This window comes from Salvelinus fontinalis, chromosome 17 (genome assembly GCF_029448725.1).
Source record: "Salvelinus fontinalis isolate EN_2023a chromosome 17, ASM2944872v1, whole genome shotgun sequence".
NCBI classification, from domain to species: Eukaryota; Metazoa; Chordata; class Actinopteri; order Salmoniformes; family Salmonidae; genus Salvelinus; species Salvelinus fontinalis.
Genome location: NC_074681.1, coordinates 34091267 through 34115318, shown reverse-complemented (window position 1 = coordinate 34115318; position 24052 = coordinate 34091267). Strand labels below are relative to the sequence as shown.

The window sequence follows — 24052 nt, the reverse complement described above, 5'->3', positions numbered from 1 at the left end:
ATCATGGATGACTCTCGTATAAAATCTGTTTTTATAAACTCGACCAAGTTAATCTAGATGGTATGCTATATTTTGGGGGAAAGTGCTAGCAACAATGTTGACTGGAGATACTGTATATTTTGAACAGTGCATATTCATGGTTAAGTAATTAGAGCCTATTGAGCATAGGCTATAATCTCTCAGACACCCAGCGCATCCACAATGGATCCCATTGGATGCAGCTGAGAAGAAGCGAAGCAATAAGTTGGTGAATTTAGTGGAGACCTGCCCATTTGTAACAAGCATGATAACAAGCATTAGTTGTTACACTTCTGTAATTACAGACTGCAACTACTACCAGGTACATGTTATTACATTGTAACTATGAGTCGTTACAGTCGACTGCAATACTTGTTACAGTGTAATTACACATGTAATTGCACTGTATTAAGGACTGCTTACTAGGAAGAGTTACCAATTATTATAACTCATGGCATTTATTTGACTATAGTCAGATGATGACAATAAAATTGTGTTTGGCTCAATATAATTAGTCTTGTATAATTGGCCAGCAAACCAGCTTATAATAAGAGTATTCAAGGACAAGGGTTAACAATAAAATCCATCACTAATATGACTCCCACCAGAAAACTACTGTACACAACAGATGAAAAGACAATGGCAAATTAACTTAATGACTTCTACATAACGTTTGACTGATATTTACTTCTCTGCCAAGTGTGTTAACATGCTCAACACCATTGTTATTGATGGCTGTGACCCTAAGTTAGAATTTATCCCTAGAGTGGCCACAAGAGTCTTTAAGCAAACTGGCAACAGGACCCGATTGCATCTCTGCTTTATGCTGAGGAACTTACACTAGCATGGGTGCCTGTCTTTCAGAGGTCTGTACATTCCCTATCATCACCCATCTTCCCCAAAAGCCTTCGATCTCCCAAAGAAAACAAAGACCGTAGACCTGTTGCTCTGACCTCCATTGTAACGAAGTGTCTTGAAAATATCATGGTGAGTAAGCTTCAGTCAGACTAAAACACACTGTTGGACCCGTATCAGTTTGCGTCCAAATACAAAACGTGGCACTAATGAAGCAATCCTCAGCGTAGTGCATTTCGTCCTGCAACATCTGGAGAACCTGAAGGCCTATGCTCGACTGCTATTTGTGTATTTTAGTTCAGCATTGAACATATTGCAGCCGCACATCCTCCTCAGTAAGCTCAGACAGATGTCAGTCAAACCCTACACCATCAGGTGGTATCACTCATTTCTGACCAACAGGACCCAGCAGGTACTAGTAAATGAGACTCTGTCTGAGCCCCAAGGTCATTACGGTGCCCCCCAAGGCTGAGAGTTCACCCATCCTATTCACACTGTATACAAATGAATGTACACGTAGACACCCTGATAACTATGTTGTCCAGTTTTCTGATGATACTGCCATTCTGGGTCTAATGTATAGACACCAACACTACTGTGTATTGGTCAGAGATACAGAGGTTTGTGCAGTGGTCAAACAAACTGAGGAAATGGTTTTTGACCCCAAATCTGTTGGTGACCACTCACCTGTGGGGGTCTATAATGTGGACATTACTCAGGTCCAGTCTTACAAATGCTCTAGGGTCCATCAACGCCTTTATTTTCTACATAGGTTCAGGACTTTTGGAGTTAAACAGAAGGTCATGCTCCTATTCTTGTCAGTTACCTTCAAATCACAAATCAATGGCCTGGTCCAGACAGCTATGAAGGTGATAGGTGTGAGATAGTCTGCAGTGACTGTTGCTGTCTTTGATCAAACAATAGGAGACAGGCTAAGAAAATAATATCCGACCTCTCCCATGTACTCCACCCAGAGTTTCAGCTTTTCCCCTCAGGCAGACGCAACATGGTTCCTCAGTGTAAGCTGAACAGATATAAGCACTCCTTCATCCCCCTGTCAATCAAACTCCTAAACAGCAATATGTAGGGGGAGACCGTGTGAAATGTGACATGCACCGAGTGTACAAAACATTAGGAACACCTTCCTAATATTGAGTTGCACCCCATTTTGCTCTCAGAACAGCCTCAAGTCATTGGGGCTTGGACTCTACAAGGTGTCAAAAGCGCTCCACAGGGATGCTGGCCAATGTAGCCTTCAATGCTTCATACAGTTGTGTCAACTTGGCTGGGTGTCCTTTGGGTGGTGGACTATTCTTGATACACACAGGAAACTGTAGAGCATGAACAACTTGTTGTAGTGTAGCAGTTCTTGACACAACCAAACCGGAGCGCCTGGCACCTCCTAACATACCCTGTTCAAAGGTACTACAATCTTTTGTCTTGCCCATTCACCCTCTGAATGGCACATACACAATCCTTGTCTCAATTGACTCAAGGTTTATAAATCCTTCTAAAGTTTCCAAAACTGTTAAAATAGTGTATGTGAGTATAACATAACTGATTTGGCAGGCAGAAACCTGAGAAAAATCCATTCAGGAAGTAGTTTATTTTTTGGTTTTGTAGTTTTCTATTCAATGCCATTACAGTATCCATTGACTTAGGACTCAAATTGCAGTTTCTATGCCTTCCACTAGATGTCAACAGTCTTTAGAAATTGTTTCAGGCTTGTATTCTGAAAAATGAAGAAGTAAGAGCAGTCTGAATGAGTGGACCATAAAGTGTCACAGAGCTTTTTCATGCGCGAGACAGAGAGAGTGCGTTTCTTGTTAACCTTTTTTTTTTAAAGGGGTGGATCAGCTTAATATTGCGGAAAGAATGTTGCTTCCAATGTAATTGTCTGCATCATTTCCAATCCCCCATATTTTTGGGGGTAAATATATATATCCATACATGCATGCCTACATATACACATATATACATACACATACCTATATAGACATACATATTTTTTTAAGAATATACATTTATTATTATTCCCGCAACCCTACCACCGATCCCCCAATTGGAGTAAACTAATAAACACTTCTGCTTTTACCTTCAATTTATACATCTTATACCCATTTTACAGACACAGTCTACTTTACAATAGTTCTCTCTTGTTTGTTCTTAGTCCTTCCTCTATTTCTGTTGTCCATCCAGTTTGATTTCCACTTGTAACTGTGCTATTTCACAAAAGCTCCGCACCTATACACATGTCACAGATCCCGTATGCCCTACATTGTTTATCTTGTTATTAGTCCCACCCTTCAGTTCCACTCAACCCTTCCCATCTATCTTCCAACATCATCCATTTCTGATTTTTATTTGCCATATATTTTTCAACTGTGCTGTGATGCTTCACAAAAGATTTGAACCTTCCTATTCTCATAGCTTCTACAGATTGTAAATTAAAAATAAAAATTTTTGCTAAAATAATTATCATATTATTGATTGATTGACTATTTATTTATTTATTTCTTTTATTTATTTATTTATTTTTTTTTTATTTAACCTTTATTTAACCAGGTAGGCAAATTGAGAACACGTTCTCATTTACAATTGCGACCTGGCCAAGATAAAGCAAAGCAGTTCGACACATACAACAACACATAGTTACACATGGAGTAAAAACAAACATATAGTCAATAATACAGTGAAAAAAAATAAGTCTATATACAATGTGAGCAAGTGAGGTGAGATAAGGGAGGTGAAGGCAAACAGATATATGTATAAATAAATAAAATATAAAAAGGCCATGGAGGCGAAGTGAGTACAACAGAGCAAGTAAAATAAAAACTAAAGAAAACACTGGAATGGTTGGTTTGCATTGGAAGAAAGTGCAAAGTAGAGACAGAAATAATGGGGTGCAAAGGAGCAAAATAAATTAATAAATAAATACAGTAGGTAAAGAGGTAGTTGTTTGGGCTAAATTGTAGATGGGTTATGTACAGGTGCAGTAATCTATGAGCTGCTCTGACAGCTGGTGCTTAAAGCTGGTGAGGGAGATAGGTGTTTCCAGTTTCAGAGATTTTTGTAGTTCGTTCCAGTCATTGGCAGCAGAGAACTGGAAGGAGAGGCGTCCAAAGGAAGAATTGGTTTTGGGGGTGACTAGAGAGATATACCTGCTGGAGTGCGTGCTACAGGTAGGTGCTGCTATGGTGACCAGCGAGCTGAGATAAGGGGGGACTTTACCTAGCAGGGTCTTGTAGATGACCTGGAACCAGTGGGTTTGGCGACGAGTATGAAGCGAGGGCCAGCCAACGAGAGTGTACAGGTCGCAGTGGTGGGTAGTATATGGGGCTTTGGTGACAAAACGGATGGCACTGTGATAGACTGCATCCAATTTATTGAGTAGGGTTTTGGAGGCTATTTTGTAAATGACATCACCGAAGTCGAGGATTGGTAGGATGGTCAGTTTTACAAGGGTATGTTTGGCAGCATGAGTAAAGGATGCTTTGTTGCGGAATAGGAAGCCAATTCTAGATTTGACTTTGGATTGGAGATGTTTGATGTGGGTCTGGAAGGAGAGTTTACAGTCTAACCAGACACCTAGGTATTTGTAGTTGTCCACATATTCTAAGTCAGAGCCGTCCAAAGTAGTGATGTTGGACAGGCGGGCAGGAGCAGGCAGCGATCGGTTGAAGAGCATGCATTTGGTTTTACTTGTATTTAAGAGCAGTTGGAGGCCACGGAAGGAGAGTTGTATGGCATTGAAGCTCGCCTGGAGGGTTGTTAACACAGTGTCAAAAGAAGGGCCAGAAGTATACAGAATAGTGTCGTCTGCGTAGAGGTGGATCAGAGAATCACCAGCAGCAAGAGCGACATCATTGATGTAAACAGAGAAGAGAGTCGGTCCAAGAATTGAACCCTGTGGCACCCCCATAGAGACTGCCAGAGGCCCGGACAACAGACCCTCCGATTTGACACACTGAACTCTATCAGAGAAGTAGTTGGTGAACCAGGCGAGGCAATCATTAGAGAAACCAAGGCTGTCGAGTCTGCCAATGAGGATGTGGTGATTGACAGAGTCAAAAGCCTTGGCCAGGTCAATGAATACGGCTGCACAGTATTGTTTCCTATCGATGGCGGTTAAGATATCGTTTATGACCTTGAGCGTGGCTGAGGTGCACCCATGACCAGCTCTGAAACCAGATTGCATAGCGGAGAAGGTGTGGTGTGATTCGAAATGGTCGGTAATCTGTTTGTTGACTTGGCTTTCGAAGACCTTAGAAAGGCAGGGTAGGATAGATATAGGTCTGTAGCAGTTAGGGTCAAGGGTGTCCCCCCCTTTGAAGAGGGGGATAACCGCAGCTGCTTTCCAATCTTTGGGGATCTCAGACGACACGAAAGAGAGGTTGAAGAGGCTAGTAATAGGGGTGGCAACAATTTCAGCAGATAGTTTTAGAAAGAAAGGGTCCAGATTATCTAGCCCGGCTGATTTGTAAGGGTCCAGATTTTGCAGCTCATTAAGAACATCAGCTGACTGAATTTGGGAGAAAGAGAAATGGGGAAGGCTTGGGCGAGTAGCAGAGGGGAGGGCAGTGCTGTTGTCCGGGGTAGGGGTAGCCAGGTGGAAAGCATGGCCAGCCGTAGAAAAATGCTTATTGAAATTCTCAATTATAGTGGATTTGTCGGTGGTGACAGTGTTTCCTATCTTCAGAGCGGTTGGAAGCTGGGAGGAGGTGTTCTTATTCTCCATGGACTTTACGGTGTCCCAGAACTTTTTTGAATTTGTGTTGCAGGAAGCAAATTTCTGCTTGAAAAAGCTAGCCTTGGCTGTTCTAACTGCCTGTGTATATTGGTTTCTGGCTTCCCTGAAAAGTTGCATATCACGGGGGCTGTTCGATGCTAATGCAGAACGCCATAGGATGTTTTTCTGATGGTTAAGGGCAGTCAGGTCAGGAGAGAACCAAGGGCTATATCTGTTCCTGGTTCTAAATTTCTTGAATGGGGCATGCTTATTCAAGATGGTGAGGAAGGCATTTTTAAAAAATGACCAGGCATCCTCTACTGACGGGATGAGATCAATATCCTTCCAGGATATCCCGGCCAGGTCGATTAGGAAGGCCTGCTCGCTGAAGTGTTTCAGGGAGCGTTTGACAGTGATGAGTGGAGGTCGTTTGACCGCTGACCCATTACGGATGCAGGCAATGAGGCAGTGATCGCTGAGATCTTGGTTGAAAACAGCAGAGGTGTATTTGGAGGGCAAGTTTGTTAGGATGATATCTATGAGGGTACCCGTGTTTACGGAATTGGGGTGGTACCTGGTAGGTTCATTGATAATTTGTGTGAGATTGAGGGCATCAAGCTTAGATTGTAGGGTGGCTGGGGTGTTGAGCATGTTCAAATTTAGGTCGCCTAGCAGCACGAGCTCTGAAGATAGATGGGGGGCAATCAGTTCACATATAGTGTCCAGAGCACAGCTGGGGGCAGAGGGTGGTCTATAGCAGGCGGCAACGGTGAGAGACTTGTTTTTAGAGAGGTGGATTTTTAAAAGTAGAAGTTCAAATTGTTTGGGAACAGACCTGGATAGTATAACAGAACTCTGCAGGCAGTCTTTGCAGTAGATTGCAACACCGCCCCCTTTGGCCGTTCTATCTTGTCTGAAAATATTGTAATTGGGGATAAAAATGTCTGAATTTTTGGTGGTCTTTCTAAGCCAGGATTCAGACACGGCTAAAACATCCGGGTTGGTAGAGTGTGCTAAAGCAGTGAACAAAACAAACTTAGGGAGGAGGCTTCTAATGTTAACATGCATGAAGCCAAGGCTATTACGGTTACAGAAGTCATCAAAAGAGAGCGCCTGGGGAATAGGAGTGGAGCCAGGTACTGCAGGGCCTGGATTCACCTCTACATCACCAGAGGAACAGAGGAGAAGTAGGATAATGGTACGGCTAAAAGCTATGAGAATTGGTCGCCTAGAGCTACTAGAGCAGAGAGTAAAAGGAAGTTTCTGGGGGCGATAAAATAGTTTAAAGGAATAATGTACAGACAAAGGTATGGTAGGATGTGAATACAGTGGAGGTAAACCTAGGTATTGAGTGATGATGAGAGAGATCTTGTCTCTAGAAACATCATTGAAACCAGGTGATGTCATCGCATATGTGGGTGGTGGAACTGATAGGTTGGATATGGTATAGAGAGCAGGGCTAGAATCTCTACAGTGAAATAAGCCAATAAACACTAACCAGAACAGCAATGGACAAGGCATATTTACATTAAGGAGAGGCATGCTTAATCGAGTGATCAGTAAGGGTCCAGTGAGTAGAGGTTGGTTGGGGTCGTGGCGATCCAGACAGCTGGCCGGGTATATGGCTATCGGTAGCAGCATAGGATGGAGGTCTGTTTGTAGATACCTCGTGCGTTTCCGTCGGTAGGTTCCGTGTAGTGGGGTTTTGTTCAGATAGCAGCCGATAGGACAGCTAACGATTAGCGGGCCTCAGGTGAGCGTTCAGGTAACGTCGGGACGGATTTGCCGGTTGGATAAATCCCTCGGACAGATAACGTCGGCAGTCAGTCGTGAAGGCCCGGTGGGGTTCCGTATCTGCAGCAGCAACAAAAGAAACGGGTCCGGATGGTGATGGAACTCCTCAGCTGGCTAGCTCCAGCATGATTTGAGTTTGCTCCGGGGTCGACGTAAGCCAATAGTCACACGGTATGCAGCTAGCTGCGAAATCAAGGTGCAAGTGTCCAGAGCCTGCGGTTGGAATCCGGGGAAACTGAGAGAAAAAAAAAAATATAAATAAAAAAAAGGCCCGGAATGCTCCGGTCCGAGTCGCGTTGCACAAAAGTGCCGGTAGATTATCGAGCTAAAGGAATAGCTGATGACCGCAAAACGTGGGCAGCTGAAACACCAACGCTAGCTAGCAAACCGGCTAATTTCGGGGCAGCTACAGATTAGCTTCTGGCTAGCTATCGGAGTAGCTTCTGGTTAGCTATCAGGCTAGCTTCTGAATTAGCCCCTGGCTATCTTCCACGATGGATTTTCAGATTGAGATAAATAATACTTATTGTAATTGGTGAAGCGGGTTGCAGGAAAGCTTTTGCAGGAAAGCTTTTGTAGTTGAGTTCTTGGATAATAAAATAAATAAAAGATATGTGAAGAAAAGGTGTAAATATATATATATATACAGGACACGACAAGACAATACGGAAAAGACGTCTGAACTGCTAAGCCACCTTGGAGCAATGGCTTTTCATATCCCCCAGTATTGCTATCTGTAGCGTTAGTTCTAGGCAAATGTTGCAATTCTTCAGCCATTCCTGGACCTGTGACCAAAAACGAGCTACAAATGGACAATACCAAAATAAATGATCTAATGACTCTGCCTCCTCACAGCAGAATCTGCAGAGCTGGGAAGATTATATCCACCATATATATAACATTCTATTAGTTGCAAGAATTTTGTACAGTAATTTAAATTGAAAAATTAGAAGTTTTGAATCCGGCGTTGTTTTGCGTATTAATTCATAAACCATGTGCCATGGAATGGGTACATCGAAAATCTCTTCCCAACTATTTTGCAATTTATATGGGACAGCTGTCAGTTTTTTGGTCCTTAAATTAAATTGGTATATGTTTTTATTTATCACACTTTTCTTTAACCATTTATGTTCTTTGATATAGGGCCGACATACAAGTTCCTTACTTTTTTCCCCTTCTACTTTCCTCTTCCATTTTTGTGGTAATGCTGCAATTAATTGGTTGTAATTTTGGGTAGAGCAGACATTTCCATATGTCTGTGTTAGCTGCATGTGTGACATAATCTTGTTTACCTTTTAAATTGACAAAGTTATTGTCCGGTTGAAATATTATCGATTACTTAGGCTAAAAACAACCAGAGGATTGAATATAAACATCGTTTGACATTTTTCTATGAACTTTACGGATACAATTTGGATTTTTTTTGTCTTCCTGTTTTGACTGCGTTTGAGCCTGTGGATTACTGTAGAAAACGTGCGAACAAAACTGAGGTTTTTGGATATAAAGAGACTTTATCGAACAAAATAAACATTTATTGAGTAATTGGAATGTCTGCTGAGTGTAACCATATGAAGATCATCAAAGGTAAGGGATTCATTTTATCTCTATTTCTGACTTGTGTAAAAGTTCTATTTGGCTGGTTACTGTTTGTAATGATTTGTCTAGTGGGCTTTGTTCTCAAATAATCGTAAGGTATGCTTTTGCCGTAAATCATTTTTTAAAGCTGACACCGTGGTGGGATTCAAAAGAAGTTCATCTTTAAACCTATGTAAAATATGTTTTGTTTTCTGAATTTTTATAAAGAGTATTTCTGTATTTGAAGCCCAGCAGTTTCACTGGCTGTTGAAGAGGTGGGACGCTAACGTCTCACGTACCCAAGGAGGTAGATCCAATTATCAAAGGTCTACTTTACCATCGCACTGTAAGCAGAGTTGAAAACTGTACAGGGAGAACACATTGGATTTCAATACCAATGCTTAAACTACTTGGCCATCGCAGCAGTAGGAATCTAAGGAAAGTGATGAGGAGAAAGCAGAAGTGGGCTATAAGCTTCGAGCAAGGTAAGAACATGGGTGGGGAGACCCCATTGAAATTCAGGTCCAACCTCTAAAGAACTCGGCCATTGGAGCTGTTGGAATGCAAGTAAATGGATTGGGATTTGGAAACAGACATCATTGGTGTAAAATGGTCAACTTGATGGCACGACATATTGATCTTTTTGCGCCAAGTAACCTCGTCCTTTCCAAAGCTGTGGTTTGGAAGCTTAATGTGCAAATCAAAAAACTATGTCCAGAGAAAGTACAACTGGACTATTCACTGAGAATAAGATTTAAAAAAGAGCAGGGAGAACAAATTGGGTTTCAAGTCTGAGGACTTAACCACCTGGCTCTCAGTATTTCCATCGTAAATCTAACACAAACAACAGTATCTGTACTGAAGAGCCTATTTGAACTGTTTGTCAAGGCAGATACAGTATATCACAAAAGTGAGTACACCCCTCACATTTTTGTAAATATTTGAGTAGATGTTTTCATGTGACAACACTGAGGAAATGACACTCTGCTACAATGTAAAGTAGTGAGTGTACAGCTTGTATTTACATTTAAGTCATTTAGCAGACGCTCTTATCCAGAGCGACTTACAAATTGGTGCATTCACCTTATGACATCCAGTGGAACAGCCACTTTACAATAGTGCATCTAGATCTTTTAAGGGGGGGGGGGGGGGGGGCAGAAGGATTGCTTTATCCTAGGTATTCCTTGAAGAGGTGGGGTTTCAGGTGTCTCCGGAAGGTGGTGATTGACTCCGCTGTCCTGGCGTCGTGAGGGAGTTTGTTCCACCATTGGGGTGCCAGAGCAGCGAACAGTTTTGACTGGGCTGAGCGGGAACTGTACTTCCTCAGTGGTAGGGAGGCGAGCAGGCCAGAGGTGGATGAACGCAGTGCCCTTGTTTGGGTGTAGGGCCTGATCAGAGCCTGAAGGTACTGAGGTGCCGTTCCCCTCACAGCTCCGTAGACAAGCACCATGGTCTTGTAGCGGATGCGAGCTTCAACTGGAAGCCAGTGGAGAGAGCGGAGGAGCGGGGTGACGTGAGAGAACTTGGGAAGGTTGAACACCAGACGGGCTGCGGCGTTCTGGATGAGTTGTAGGGGTTTAATGGCACAGGCAGGGAGCCCAGCCAACAGCGAGTTGCAGTAATCCAGACGGGAGATGACAAGTGCCTGGATTAGGACCTGCGCCGCTTCCTGTGTGAGGCAGGGTCGTACTCTGCGGATGTTGTAGAGCATGAACCTACAGGAACGGGCCACCGCCTTGATGTTGGTGGAGAACGACAGGGTGTTGTCCAGGATCACGCCAAGGTTCTTAGCGCTCTGGGAGGAGGACACAATGGAGTTGTCAACCGTGATGGCGAGATCATGGAACGGACAGTCCTTCCCCGGGAGGAAGAGCAGCTCCGTCTTGCCGAGGTTCAGCTTGAGGTGGTGATCCGTCATCCACACTGATATGTCTGCCAGACATGCAAAGATGCGATTCGCCACCTGGTCATCAGAAGGGGGAAAGGAGAAGATTAATTGTGTGTCGTCTGCATAGCAATGATAGGAGAGACCATGTGAGGTTATGACAGAGCCAAGTGACTTGGTGTATAGCGAGAATAGGAGAGGGCCTAGAACAGAGCCCTGGGGGACACCAGTGGTGAGAGCGCGTGGTGAGGAGACAGATTCTCGCCACGCCACCTGGTAGGAGCGACCTGTCAGGTAGGACGCAATCCAAGCGTGGGCCGCGCCGGAGATGCCCAACTCGGAGAGGGTGGAGAGGAGGATCTGATGGTTCACAGTATCGAAGGCAGCCGATAGGTCTAGAAGGATGAGAGCAGAGGAGAGAGAGTTAGCTTTAGCAGTGCGGAGCGCCTCCGTGATACAGAGAAGAGCAGTCTCAGTTGAATGACTAGTCTTGAAACCTGACTGATTTGGATCAAGAAGGTCATTCTGAGAGAGATAGCAGGAGAGCTGGCCAAGGACGGCGCGTTCAAGAGTTTTGGAGAGAAAAGAAAGAAGGGATACTGGTCTGTAGTTGTTGACATCGGAGGGATCGAGTGTAGGTTTTTTCAGAAGGGGTGCAACTCTCGCTCTCTTGAAGACGGAAGGGACGTAGCCAGCGGTCAAGGATGAGTTGATGAGCGAGGTGAGGTAAGGTAGAAGGTCTCCGGAAATGGTCTGGAGAAGAGAGGAGGGGATAGGGTCAAGCGGGCAGGTTGTTGGGCGGCCGGCCGTAACAAGACGCGAGATTTCATCTGGAGAGAGAGGGGAGAAAGAGGTCAAAGCACAGGGTTGGGCAGTGTGAGCAGAACCAGCGGTGTCGTTTGACTTAGCAAACGAGGATCGGATGTCGTCGACCTTCTTTTCAAAATGGTTGACGAAGTCGTCTGCAGAGAGGGAGGAGGGGGGGGGGGGGGGGGAGGAGGATTCAGGAGGGAGGAGAAGGTGGCAAAGAGCTTCCTAGGGTTAGAGGCAGATGCTTGGAATTTAGAGTGGTAGAAAGTGGCTTTAGCAGCAGAGACAGAAGAGGAAAATGTAGAGAGGAGGGAGTGAAAGGATGCCAGGTCCGCAGGGAGGCGAGTTTTCCTCCATTTCCGCTCGGCTGCCCGGAGCCCTGTTCTGTGAGCTCGCAATGAGTCGTCGAGCCACGGAGCGGGAGGGGAGGACCGAGCCGGCCTGGAGGATAGGGGACATAGAGAGTCAAAGGATGCAGAAAGGGAGGAGAGGAGGGTTGAGGAGGCAGAATCAGGAGATAGGTTGGAGAAGGTTTGGGCAGAGGGAAGAGATGATAGGATGGAAGAGGAGAGAGTAGCGGGGGAGAGAGAGCGGAGGTTGGGACGGCGCGATACCATCCGAGTAGGGGCAGTGTGGGAAGTGTTGGATGAGAGCGAGAGGGAAAAGGATACAAGGTAGTGGTCGGAGACTTGGAGGGGAGTTGCAATGAGGTTAGTGGAAGAACAGCATCTAGTAAAGATGAGGTCAAGCGTATTGCCTGCCTTGTGAGTAGGGGGGGAAGGTGAGAGGGTGAGGTCAAAAGAGGAGAGGAGTGGAAAGAAGGAGGCAGAGAGGAATGAGTCAAAGGTAGACATGGGGAGGTTAAAGTCACCCAGAACTGTGAGAGGTGAGCCGTCCTCAGGAAAGGAGCTTATCAAGGCATCAAGCTCATTGATGAACTCTCCAAGGGAACCTGGAGGGCGATAAATGATAAGGATGTTAAGCTTGAAAGGGCTGGTAACTGTGACAGCATGGAATTCAAAGGAGGCGATAGACAGATGGGTAAGGGGAGAAAGAGAGAATGACCACTTGGGAGAGATGAGGATCCCGGTGCCACCACCCCGCTGACCAGAAGGTCTCGGGGTGTGCGAGAACACGTGGGCAGACGAAGAGAGAGCAGTAGGAGTAGCAGTGTTATCTGTGGTGAGCCATGTTTCCGTCAGTGCCAGGAAGTCGAGGGACTGGAGGGACGCATAGGCTGAGATGAGCTCTGCCTTGTTGGCCGCAGATCGGCAGTTCCAGAGGCTACCGGAGACCTGGAACTCCACGTGGGTCGTGCGGGCTGGGACCACCAGGTTAGGGTGGGCGCGGCCACGCGGTGTGAAGCGTTTGTATGGTCTGTGCAGAGAGGAGAGAACAGGGATAGACAGACACATGGTTGACAGGCTACAGAAGAGGCTACGCTAATGCAAAGGAGATTAGAATGACAAGTGGGCTACACGTCTCGAATGTTCAGAAAGTTAAGCTTACGTTGCAAAAATAAAAATAAAATACAAGATCTTATTGACTAAAATGATATAGTACTGCTGGCTGGTGAAGTAGCCTGGCTAGCAGTGGCTACGTTGTTGAAAGTGAAGCTGGCTAGGTAACCTCGACAATTTCACTAAATTTCTCTAAACTACACAATTATCATGGATACAAGGACAGCAAAGACAACTAGCTAACACTACGCTAATCAAGTCGTTCCGTTGTAATGTAAGTTTCTACAGTGCTGCTATTCGGTAGAAGTTGGCTAGCTAGCAGTGTTGGCTAGGTAGGAGGATGGCAGCGCGGCAGGCGAAAAATAGCTGGCTAGCTAACCGATAATTACTCAAAGCTACACAATTATCTTAGATACAAAGATAGCAAAGAAAACTATGTAGCTAGCTAACACTACACAAGTCAGGTCGTTCCGTTGTAATGTAATCGTTTCTACAGTGCTGCTAATCGGTGGCTAGCTGGCTAGCTAGCAGGGTTGACTACGTTACGTTACTTTACGTTAGGGCGAGAATACCTGGCTAGCGAACCTCAGCGTACACCGTTTAAGGACATTATCTTTATCAAGTCCCCAATGACATGTTGCAAATAAAGACTGGTTAGTCAAAGCGCTGTGAGCAGGGTTCGAACCTGCGCGGGGAGACCCCATTGGATTTCGAGTCCAACGCCTTAACCTCTCGTCCATCACAGCTACTTCTGTTACCTACGACGCCTTAACCAGTCCGCTATCTCATTCTGACCATTTTTTCCTCTAAAAAGAGCGGATTATCGCTACTGAAGAGCCTACTTGAAATGTTTATTATGGAAGATTAATTCTGAGCACTTGAATCAAAGGACATGTCCACGCATTATCCATATCAAGTGCCCAATGACATGTTACAAATAACGACTGGATCGTCAAAGAGCTGCGCGCAGGGTTCAAAACTGCGCTGGGATAACCCATTGGCTTGCGAGTCCAACGCTTTAACCACTCGGCAATCAAAGCTTGCTGAGGATTATCACACAAGGACAAAAGTATCCAAATTCAACTGCCTAATTGAAATATTTTTCAAGCAAAGTAAAGTAAGCTATTTTCTGAGCACTTCAATCGTTGGACGAGCCCATAAAGGACGTACAATTTAAATTCAGAGGAGATAGTTCCAATTATTAAAAGTCAACTTTACCATCGCACTGTAAGCAGAGTTGAAAACAGTACAGGGAGCACACATTGGATTTCAATTCCAATCCTTAAACCACTTGGCCATCGCAGCAGTAGGAATCTAAGGAAAGTGATGAGGAGAAAGCAGAAGTGGGCTATACGCTTCGAGCAAGGTAAGAACATGCAGGGGGAGACCCCATTGAAATTCAGGTCCAACGTCTAAAGAACTCGGCAATTGGAGCTGTTGGAATGCAAGTAAATGGATTGGGATTTGGAAAAAAAATCTCGCGTCTTGTGACGGCCGTCCGCCCAACAACCTGCCCGCTTGATCCTATCCCCTCCTCTCTTCTCCAGACCATTTCCGGAGACCTTCTCCCTTACCTCACCTCGCTCATCAACTTATCCTTGACCACTGGCTACGTCCCTTCCGTCTTCAAGAGAGCGAGAGTTGCACCCCTTCTGAAAAAACCTACACTCGATCCCTCCGATGTCAACAACTACAGACCAGTATCCCTTCTTTCTTTTCTCTCCAAAACTCTTGAACGTGCCGTCCTTGGACAGCTCTCCTGCTATCTCTCTCAGAATGACCTTCTTGATCCAAATCAGTCAGGTTTCAAGACTAGTCATTCAACTGAGACTGCTCTTCTCTGTGTCACGGAGGCGCTCCGCACTGCTAAAGCTAACTCTCTCTCCTCTGCTCTCATCCTTCTAGACCTATCGGCTGCCTTTGATACTGTGAACCATCAGATCCTCCTCTCCACCCTCTCCGAGCTGGACATCTCCGGCGCGGCCCACGCTTGGATTGCGTCCTACCTGACAGGTCGCTCCTACCAGGTGGCGTGGCGAGAATCTGTCTCCGCACCACGTGCTCTCACCACTGGTGTCCCCCAGGGCTCTGTTCTAGGCCCTCTCCTATTCTCGCTATACACCAAGTCACTTGGCTCTGTCATATCCTCACATGGTCTCTCCTATCATTGCTATGCAGACGACACACAATTAATCTTCTCCTTTCCCCCCTCTGATAACCAGGTGGTGAATCGCATCTCTGCATGTCTGGCAGACATATCAGTGTGGATGACGGATCACCACCTCAAGCTGAACCTCGGCAAGACGGAGCTGGCAAGACGGAGCTGCTCTTCCTCCCGGGGAAGGACTGCCCGTTCCATGATCTCGCCATCACGGTTGACAACTCCATTGTGTCCTCCTCCCAGAGTGCTAAGAACCTTGGCGTGATCCTGGACAACACCCTGTCGTTCTCAACTAACATCAAGGCGGTGACCCGTTCCTGTAGGTTCATGCTCTACAACATTCGCAGAGTACGACCCTGCCTCACGCAGGAAGCGGCGCAGGTCCTAATCCAGGCACTTGTCATCTCCCGTCTGGATTACTGCAACTCGCTGTTGGCTGGGCTCCCTGCCTGTGCCATTAAACCCCTACATCTCATCCAGAACGCCGCAGCCCGTCTGGTGTTCAACTTTCCCAAGTTCTCTCACGTCACCCCGCTCCTCCGCTCTCTCCACTGGCTTCCAGTTGAAGCTCGCATCCGCTACAAGACCATGGTGCTTGCCTACGGAGCTATGAGGGGAACGGCACCTCCGTACCTTCAGGCTCTGATCAGGCCCTACACCCAAACAAGGGCACTGCGTTCATCCACCTCTGGCCTGCTCGCCTCCCTACCTCTGAGGAAGTACAGTTCCCGCTCAGCCCAGTCAAAACTGTTCGCTGCTCTGGCACCCCAATGGTGGAACAAACTCCCTCACGACGCCAGGTCAGCGGAGTCAATCACCACCTTCCGGAGACACCTGAAACCCCACCTCTTTAAGGAACACCTAGGATAGGATAAAGTAATCCTTCTAACCCCCCCCCCCCCCTTAAAAGAGTTAGATGCACTATTGTAAAGTGGTTGTTCCACTGGATATCATAAGGTGAATGCACCAATTTGTAAGTCGCTCTGGATAAGAGCGTCTGCTAAATGACTTAAATGTAAATGTAAATGTAAATGAAACAGACATCATTGGTGTAAAATGGTCAACTTGATGGCACGACATATTGATCTTTTTGCGCCAAGTAATCTCGGTCCTTTCCAAAGCTGTGAAGTTTGGAAGCTTAATGTGCAAATCAAAAAACTATGTCCAGAGAAATTACAACTGGACTATTCACTGAGAATAAGATTTAAAAAAGAGCAGGGAGACCAAATTGGGTTTCAAGTCTGAGGACTTAACCACCTGCCTCTCAGTATTTCCATCGTAAATCTAACACAAACAACAGTATCTGTACTGAAGAGCCTATTTGATCTGTTTGTCAAGGCATATATGTTCTGAGCACCTGAATCATTGGACAATTGCATGTATTAAGGACATTATCCATATCAAGTCACCAAGTTTTTGTTAAAAATGAAAACTGATTTGCCATAGCGCTGTGAGCAGGGTTCAAACCTACGCGGGGAGACCCCATTGGATTTCAAGTCCAACGCCTTAACCACTCGGCCATCGCAGCTTGCTATGTTAAAAACCAGGCCTTAACCAGTCAGCTATCTTATTCTGTCCATTTCACTTCTGTAAAGACTGTCTACTGAAGAGCCTAATTGAACTGTTTGTCAAGGCAGATATATTCTGAGCACTTGATTCAAAGGACAAGTACACCGTTTAAGGACATTATCCGTTTAAGGACATTATCCATATCAAGTCCCCAATGACATGTTGCAAATAAAGACTGGTTAGTCAAAGCGCTGTGAGCAGGGTTCGAACCTGCGCGGGGAGACCCCATTGGATTTCGAGTCCAACGCCTTAACCTCTCGGCCATCACAGCTACTTCTGATACCTATGACGCCTTAACCAGTCCGCTATCTCGTTCTGACCATTTGTTCCTCTAAAAAGAGCGGATTATCGCTACTGAAGAGCCTACTTGAAATGTTTATTATGGAAGATTAATTCTGAGCACTTGAATCAAAGGACATGTCCACGCATTATCCATATCAAGTGCCCAATGACATGTTACAAATAACGACTGGATCGTCAAAGAGCTGCGCGCAGGGTTCAAACCTGCGCTGGGAGAACCCATTGGCTTGCGAGTCCAACGCTTTAACCACTCGGCAATCAAAGCTTGCTGAGGATTATCACACAAGGACAAAAGTATCCAAATTCAACTGCCTAATTGAAATATTTTTCAAGCAAAGTAAAATAAGCTATTTTCTGAGCACTTCAATCGTTGGACGAGCCCATAAAGGACGTACAATTTAAATTCAGAGGAGATAGTTCCAATTATTAAAAGTCAACTTTACCAAGCAGAGTTGAAAACAGTACAGGGAGCACACATTGGATTTCAATTCCAATCCTTAAACCACTTGGCCATCACAGCAGTAGGAATCTAAGGAAAGTGATGAGGAGAAAGCAGAAGTGGGCTGTACGCTTCGAGCAAGGTAAGAACATGCGTGGGGAGACCCCATTGAAATTCAGGTCCAACGTCTAAAGAACTCGGCCATTGAAGCTGTTGGAATGCAAGTAAATGGATTGGGATTTGGAAACAGACATCATTGGTGTAAAATGGTCAACTTGATGGCACGACATATTGATCTTTTTGCGCCAAGTAACCTCGGTCCTTTCCAAAGCTGTGAAGTTTGGAAGCTTAATGTGCAAATCAAAAAACTATGTCCAGAGAAAGTACAACTGGACTATTCACTGAGAAAAAGATTTAAAAAAGAGCAGGGAGACCAAATTGGGTTTCAAGTCTGAGGACTTAACCACCTGCCTCTGTGGTAGTGTAGTAATAAAATAAGACACATGGATAAAAATATGGAGACATAGGACAGCTGAACATTAAAGTAATGGACTACATGTTTACATTGATTATGAGACTGTGGTAATGGAAATTTCCTAAGGGACGTTCTGGCTCTTGTATTTTCTCCATTGTGCTGACAGACTGACTAGACATGTCAGTTCTTGGGCACTTAGACCCACTAGACATATAGTCTGACCAGTCCATTATGTACACACATGTCAGAAAGATAGGCGCTTAAAGAAATTGGACACTAAACACATAGTCTGCTGATTCTTTAAAGAGATACACATGTCAGAGAAATATGTGTTTAGGGCACTTAGACCCACTAGACATATAGTCTGACCAGTCCATTATGTACATACATGTCAGACACATAGGCTTAAAGAAAGTTGAGACACTGGGATAGAGGGTCTGGCCACCATGATAAACTGATTGAAAGCAGATGGTGGTGAATGACTTCATCGGGGATGAGCATAATATTATATGGGTATAAATATAAAGGACTGGACTTCGGAGGAGTGTGTGTTCCGCGGACATTCCAGATTGCAATACAATTGTAATAAAAACATTTATTTGAGTTCACAAAAGTTCTTGTAAGAGTTATATTTGAAGTGATTTTCCACGACAGAACTTGGCGAGCTTGGCCAGGAGTGACAGGGACGGGGACGTTCTTGGCTGATGACGGGTTCTTTGGACAGTCTGACAAACAAGGGTGGCCGCCCAACTATAATAAGGTAAGCAAGTTCTTACAATAGTTGAAATGTTTGTGTAGATTGCTTCAGAGTTCCTGTCTCAGCGCGAGGAATGTCATGTAGGTCTCTCTCTCAAATTTCCTAAAAACGATAAAAACGAAAGAGCTTTTGAATTCAAATAAATGTGCATGCATGTGTGAATTTGGGTTTTGTATGAATGCGCATGTCTAGAGATTGAGTGAACTGGAACTGTGAACTTCGCTTGTGTTGGGTGTTTGGCTGGGGGGAGCGGGCATTTGTTCTGGTTGGACTGCTCGAGACGGGCTCATGTGTCTGGTTTGATTGGGGGAGTTGTTCCGTCTGATTCTGCTTGGCCGGGTTCGACCGTATCAGGATCTGTTTTGGGATGTGCGTAAACACACCTCAGTCAACCTGAGCGGGCGACTCGTGTCGAGTGTGTGTGATTCGGACTGCCCCTCTCGTCGGACCATTCATTTTGAGCAGCCTTGTGTGGGCTGATCAGCGCGACTGTTTGTACTCTCTAGTTGAGCGGCTGGGCTCAGGCGCAGGGCTACAACTGGCAGTTTATACGATTAAAAGCATAAATCAGTAGATAAATAATAGGTAGAAAATCCTGTGATACCTCTTCAATAAAATTAGTAGAAGGAATGCTTGGACAGGTTACTTATGAATAACGGCTCTAAAGATAACAGAGAACTGAATAAATAAGTAATTAGGAATTCACGATACCGCTCTTTAAAAAAGGAACATTTTTAAGGAGGTCTGATTGGGTGGGATATTTACAGCAGAATAGTCTGTGGGTGAATATTTAGTAAATAAATACTTCATGGCTACCGCCCCAGAATGGGGGACTGAACGGATGAATATTTAGAAGGCAGAAAGAACGTTAGCCCGATTGTGCGGCGTTCAACTGCAAAAGTAGCTTATAAATATTAGGTTGTAGGAAGAACGTTAGCCCGATTGTGCGGCGTTCAACTGCAAAAGTAGCTTATAAATATTAGGTTGTAGGAAAAACGTTTGCCCGATTGTGCGGCGTTCAACTGCAAAAGTAGTTAATAAGGTCAAAACATAAATCAGTAGTTAAAAAATTATTTAATGGTTAACGCTCTGAAAGGAGGACTGTACGGATGAATATTTAGAACGTTTGCCCGATTGTGCGGCGTTCAAATGCAAAAGAAATCCTGCGAATAAAAAACCGCTCTGTCTAGCTAACAGGGTTTTGTAATTCAGTAGGTCACGCCACAATACTACTCGAACGAAAGAAGAAAAGATCAGTATTGGGGGTTTGGGTAGGATATGAAGACAAGCTGATCCGATTAGACAGTAGTCTCTCGTCATATCGTAGAAATCCAATTAGCCTAGGCTTATGTTGAAGAAAGGGATTAAGTCAATAAAGACAGACTGCAAGTTGTTTTTAGGTGAAAACAAAGTGATTGAATGAACGAATGGAAAAATAAACGAATGTATGAAAATACTGTAAGAGAATGAGTGGATCTATGTAGACAGAACATAAGGAAAGACAGGTTGTGTGTGTGTAGGCAAACGTCCAGAAGAGGGAGCGCGCAGCCTTCCTGTGACAGAGTAGAAGGTTGAGGAAGGGTGCCTCTAACTACTTAGATAGAGGGAGCTGAATTAAGAAACGTCGAAGTAAAATAAGTTGTAAATCAAGGATAAAAACACAGATGTGACAAAGTAATAAGCGATCATAGTAGAATACTAAAAAAGGTGTCAAAACAAATAATAAATAAAAATACTTAAAAAGGCGTTAACCGAATATTATAAATACGGTTAGTACATTGGGTAACAAAAGAGAAAACAGAATCGCCGATAAATTGAAAGTATACTATAAAGATTAAAAACGAATCTAGGTAGGTTAAGATAAATAGTGGAATCCAGGACATAAAGAATTCACGTACGGTGAAACAGGCCATAAATCACTCTGTGTCTACAGAAGTTACAGTCTAAAAATAGCCTGAAGAGCAGAGAGGGGTGCAAAATCGAGTGGCCAGAATATAAAGGGGAGGCTTGACTCACTAATCAATTGAATATAGAATCAACCAATAAGGAACATGAAGTAGAGGTAAGAAAGTATAAACAATATAAATAAATAAAGGTAAAGATAAGGTATTAAAAAGAAATCATAAAAATTGATTAGAACTATAATAAAATGAATAGAACACCAGTAGAGATCTTAGGGGCAAGGCATCCCTTGAGTAAAAAAGAAATAATAAAAACTTCAATAAAATGGGAAAAACGCACAAGAAAACTAAGTACCAAATGGCCAGCGGTGGGAACATTGGATGTCTCTGTGTGTGAGGAAATGGAGACACTAATAAAGAACCACAAACCAAATGACAAGAAACAAAAAAGAAGAAATAAACGAGAAAGAGAGAATGAAATACTGAAAATGTTCAAAGAAGAAGGATCTGGTTTGTTGAAAAGCATGAAAACGGCAAGAGAAATGCTGAAGAAAGATGACAAAACAATGAAAAAGAAAAAAGAATGGATGTCTAACCCCCCACCTTATTTCAATGGACAATTTCCAATGATAAAGGGTCATTTGGATATACAAGGCGACATAGAAGTAACAGAAGGAGAAGAAAGGGAGGAGTCTGAAGCAGCATGTGCATCATCTTATTCAACAGAAAAGGACCAGAAAAAGACTACAAAAGAGTCTAGGATTGAGGGAGATGGCTTTAATTGTTATGGGGGTTTAAGAAAGGCTCTGGCAGCATTAGAAACAGCAAGAGTAGATAAGGAGTTATCGGAAGAAGAAGAGGAATATAGTGACAGACACTATAGGGACGGACTAGAAGAAGAGGGTCAATTACTTGGACAAAAAATAGATAAGGAATTGGAACTATTAAAGTCAAAACTAGAAGAAAGTAAGAGAAGACTAAAAAAACAAGAAAAAGCTCGGGCCCGCAGCACAAATAAGGACATAACTGATGATTTGTCTGAAGACTACCCCAGGGCTCGTAGAGAAGGGTCAAGAAAAGAATCTGGCTTTTATGGAAAACAATGTCCGATTCTGATAAAAGGCGATCAGGGACATTATACGCCATGGGCTACACAGGATTTAGAAGGTTTGGTTGTTCGTCTACCAGATTTACATGAGGGGGCAGGTAAATGGATCAGAACCTTTGAAGAACATACAGTGGGGAAATTGCTGGCGGTGGGGGACATAAGGGCACTACTGGCCAGGGTGACGAGTATGCATACTATGGGAGAGATCATGCAGGACGGTGGCATCGATGGTGCAGGTGGGGGAGTGATAAATGATGGATTACTGTTCGACAGATACAGACCAGCCATCTGGCGTGCTTTAAGAGAAACATATCCAACAAAAGTGGATCCCAAAGCACTAAGAGGTGAAGATATCGGAGCCACAGAAAACCCAGCTACCTACCTACATGGACAGTTGAAAAGGTGGAGGATGGAAACAGAGCAAGACCCTGAGGGCAATGAACTAATGACAACTATGTTCCGAAATTCAATAATAGAAGCCATGCCCCAGCCAGTAAAGAGCAGGCTGGAGGATGTGGTGGGACTCACATCAAAACCCTACAGGGAATTCTGTGACTACGTGGTCCATGCAGTAGAGAAACACAGAAAAGATGAACAGAGACAGATGGATCAAGGAAAAGACATTCAGAGAAAACTGATCCAGCTGCAGTTGGATGAACTAACCAACAAAGGGAAGAAGAAAGTCCAGGCTGTCGTCACTACCCCTGGGCCAAAGATGGGAACAATGGCTGCTGATTCCCCAGGAGAGCCACAGCTGTTCGGCCCTGGGCAGGCCCAAGTGTCAACTGCACCGCCAGTAGTAAATGTGTACACACAGCCCCCGATTTGGAATGGGGGGAAAAAACAACAGAAAACTGTACAATTTGATAAAGGCAAGGGATCTGTAGACTCTCGAGGGCCACCTGGCACCTGTTGGGGATGTAGGAAAACAGGACACAACAGGCGAGAGTGCCCTACACGCCCATGGCAGAATCGGACTGAGGGAAATAGAAATAGTAGATCGCCACCGACGAATAATGCCCCAAACTTCCAACAAAATCAGAATAGTTGGAATCAAAATAACGACTGGCGGGGCAACCCTAGCCAACCTTCAGGTCCTGTGAACACATGGTCAGGGCCTAATCAACAAAACTAGGGATGCCCAGGGAATCCCAAAGGGGAGGGTCAGTTTCCAATAATAACAACAAGGGCTGATCAAGAACCTATACTGCAGGTTCAAATAGAAAACAGAGGTACACCCATGATGATAGATACTGGAGCTACTTACACATGTGTGAGTCCAAATTATGCCTCTCATCTCCCCATGTCTGGTAAATATGCCAAAACAATAGGATTCTCGGGAAATACGCAGTTAATTCCAATGACCGCTCCAGTTCGGCTAACGACTGATGGTAAATCAGTCACAATTCCAATTTTAGTGTCAGATCAAACACCAGTTAATCTATTAGGAAGAGACGCACTATGCAAGATGGGCCTACAAATTAAATGTTCTCCTGATGGAGTAATAATTGAAAAAACAGGATTACAATTACCGGTGATGGGTACAGAAGGAACAGCTAATGTATATTGGCTAGGAGGCATTGAAGTAGATGTAGATAGAACTGTCAGGAAATGGGGTAAATTCATCCAGGCCCAAATACCTAAAGCAGTTAGAGCTAAATCTGAGTATCATTGCACAATGCAATTTGACCCACATCAGGACCCATTGCTTGAACAACTTTGGGTTATGGGGGCATATGGAAGGAAAGCACCAATAATGTCTCAAATTATAGTTATTGGAAAGCAGGGAGCCGCAATGGATGTGATGGATGGAGACGGGTCTGAATTTGTGCAGAAATGGTTCAATGTCTCTGACTCTGTTCCTCACATTACATTACTGGTAAATCAGGGTTATACATCTAAAGATCTAGGATCGATGATGAAGGAAGTTGGGAAAGAGAAGTGGGATAAAACTGACAATCCACTAATCTTTCATTCAAAAGATAAATCATTCATCAAAATAGTTACCACTACTATGTTGATAGGTGATCCAAGGGAGGTAGAGGTTAGTGCAGGCCAGCAGGTAGTGTTAGGTGAAGGAATAGGATTAATCAGTGAACTTAGAGCAGAAATGGAGAAAACCATACCAACTGAGGTATGGTCGCAACATGATACAGACGTAGGACTAGTTAAATCTGCTAGTCCCGTTTCTGTCAAAATAAAGCCTAATGCCAAAC

General features: G+C 44.3%; 3 non-coding genes across 3 annotated transcripts; all 3 read right to left on the bottom strand.

Moving 5' to 3' along the window:
* Positions 1 to 13790: 13790 nt before the first annotated feature.
* Positions 13791 to 13872, bottom strand: trnas-cga (transfer RNA serine (anticodon CGA)). The gene has a single exon. It is a non-coding gene; the product is annotated as a tRNA-Ser (tRNA).
* A 2861-nt stretch (positions 13873 to 16733) lies between these two features.
* On the bottom strand, positions 16734 to 16815 carry trnas-uga (transfer RNA serine (anticodon UGA)). The gene has a single exon. It is a non-coding gene; the product is annotated as a tRNA-Ser (tRNA).
* Positions 16816 to 17045: 230 nt separating this feature from the next.
* Positions 17046 to 17127, bottom strand: trnas-cga (transfer RNA serine (anticodon CGA)). The gene has a single exon. It is a non-coding gene; the product is annotated as a tRNA-Ser (tRNA).
* Between the last annotated feature and the right edge of the window lie 6925 nt (positions 17128 to 24052).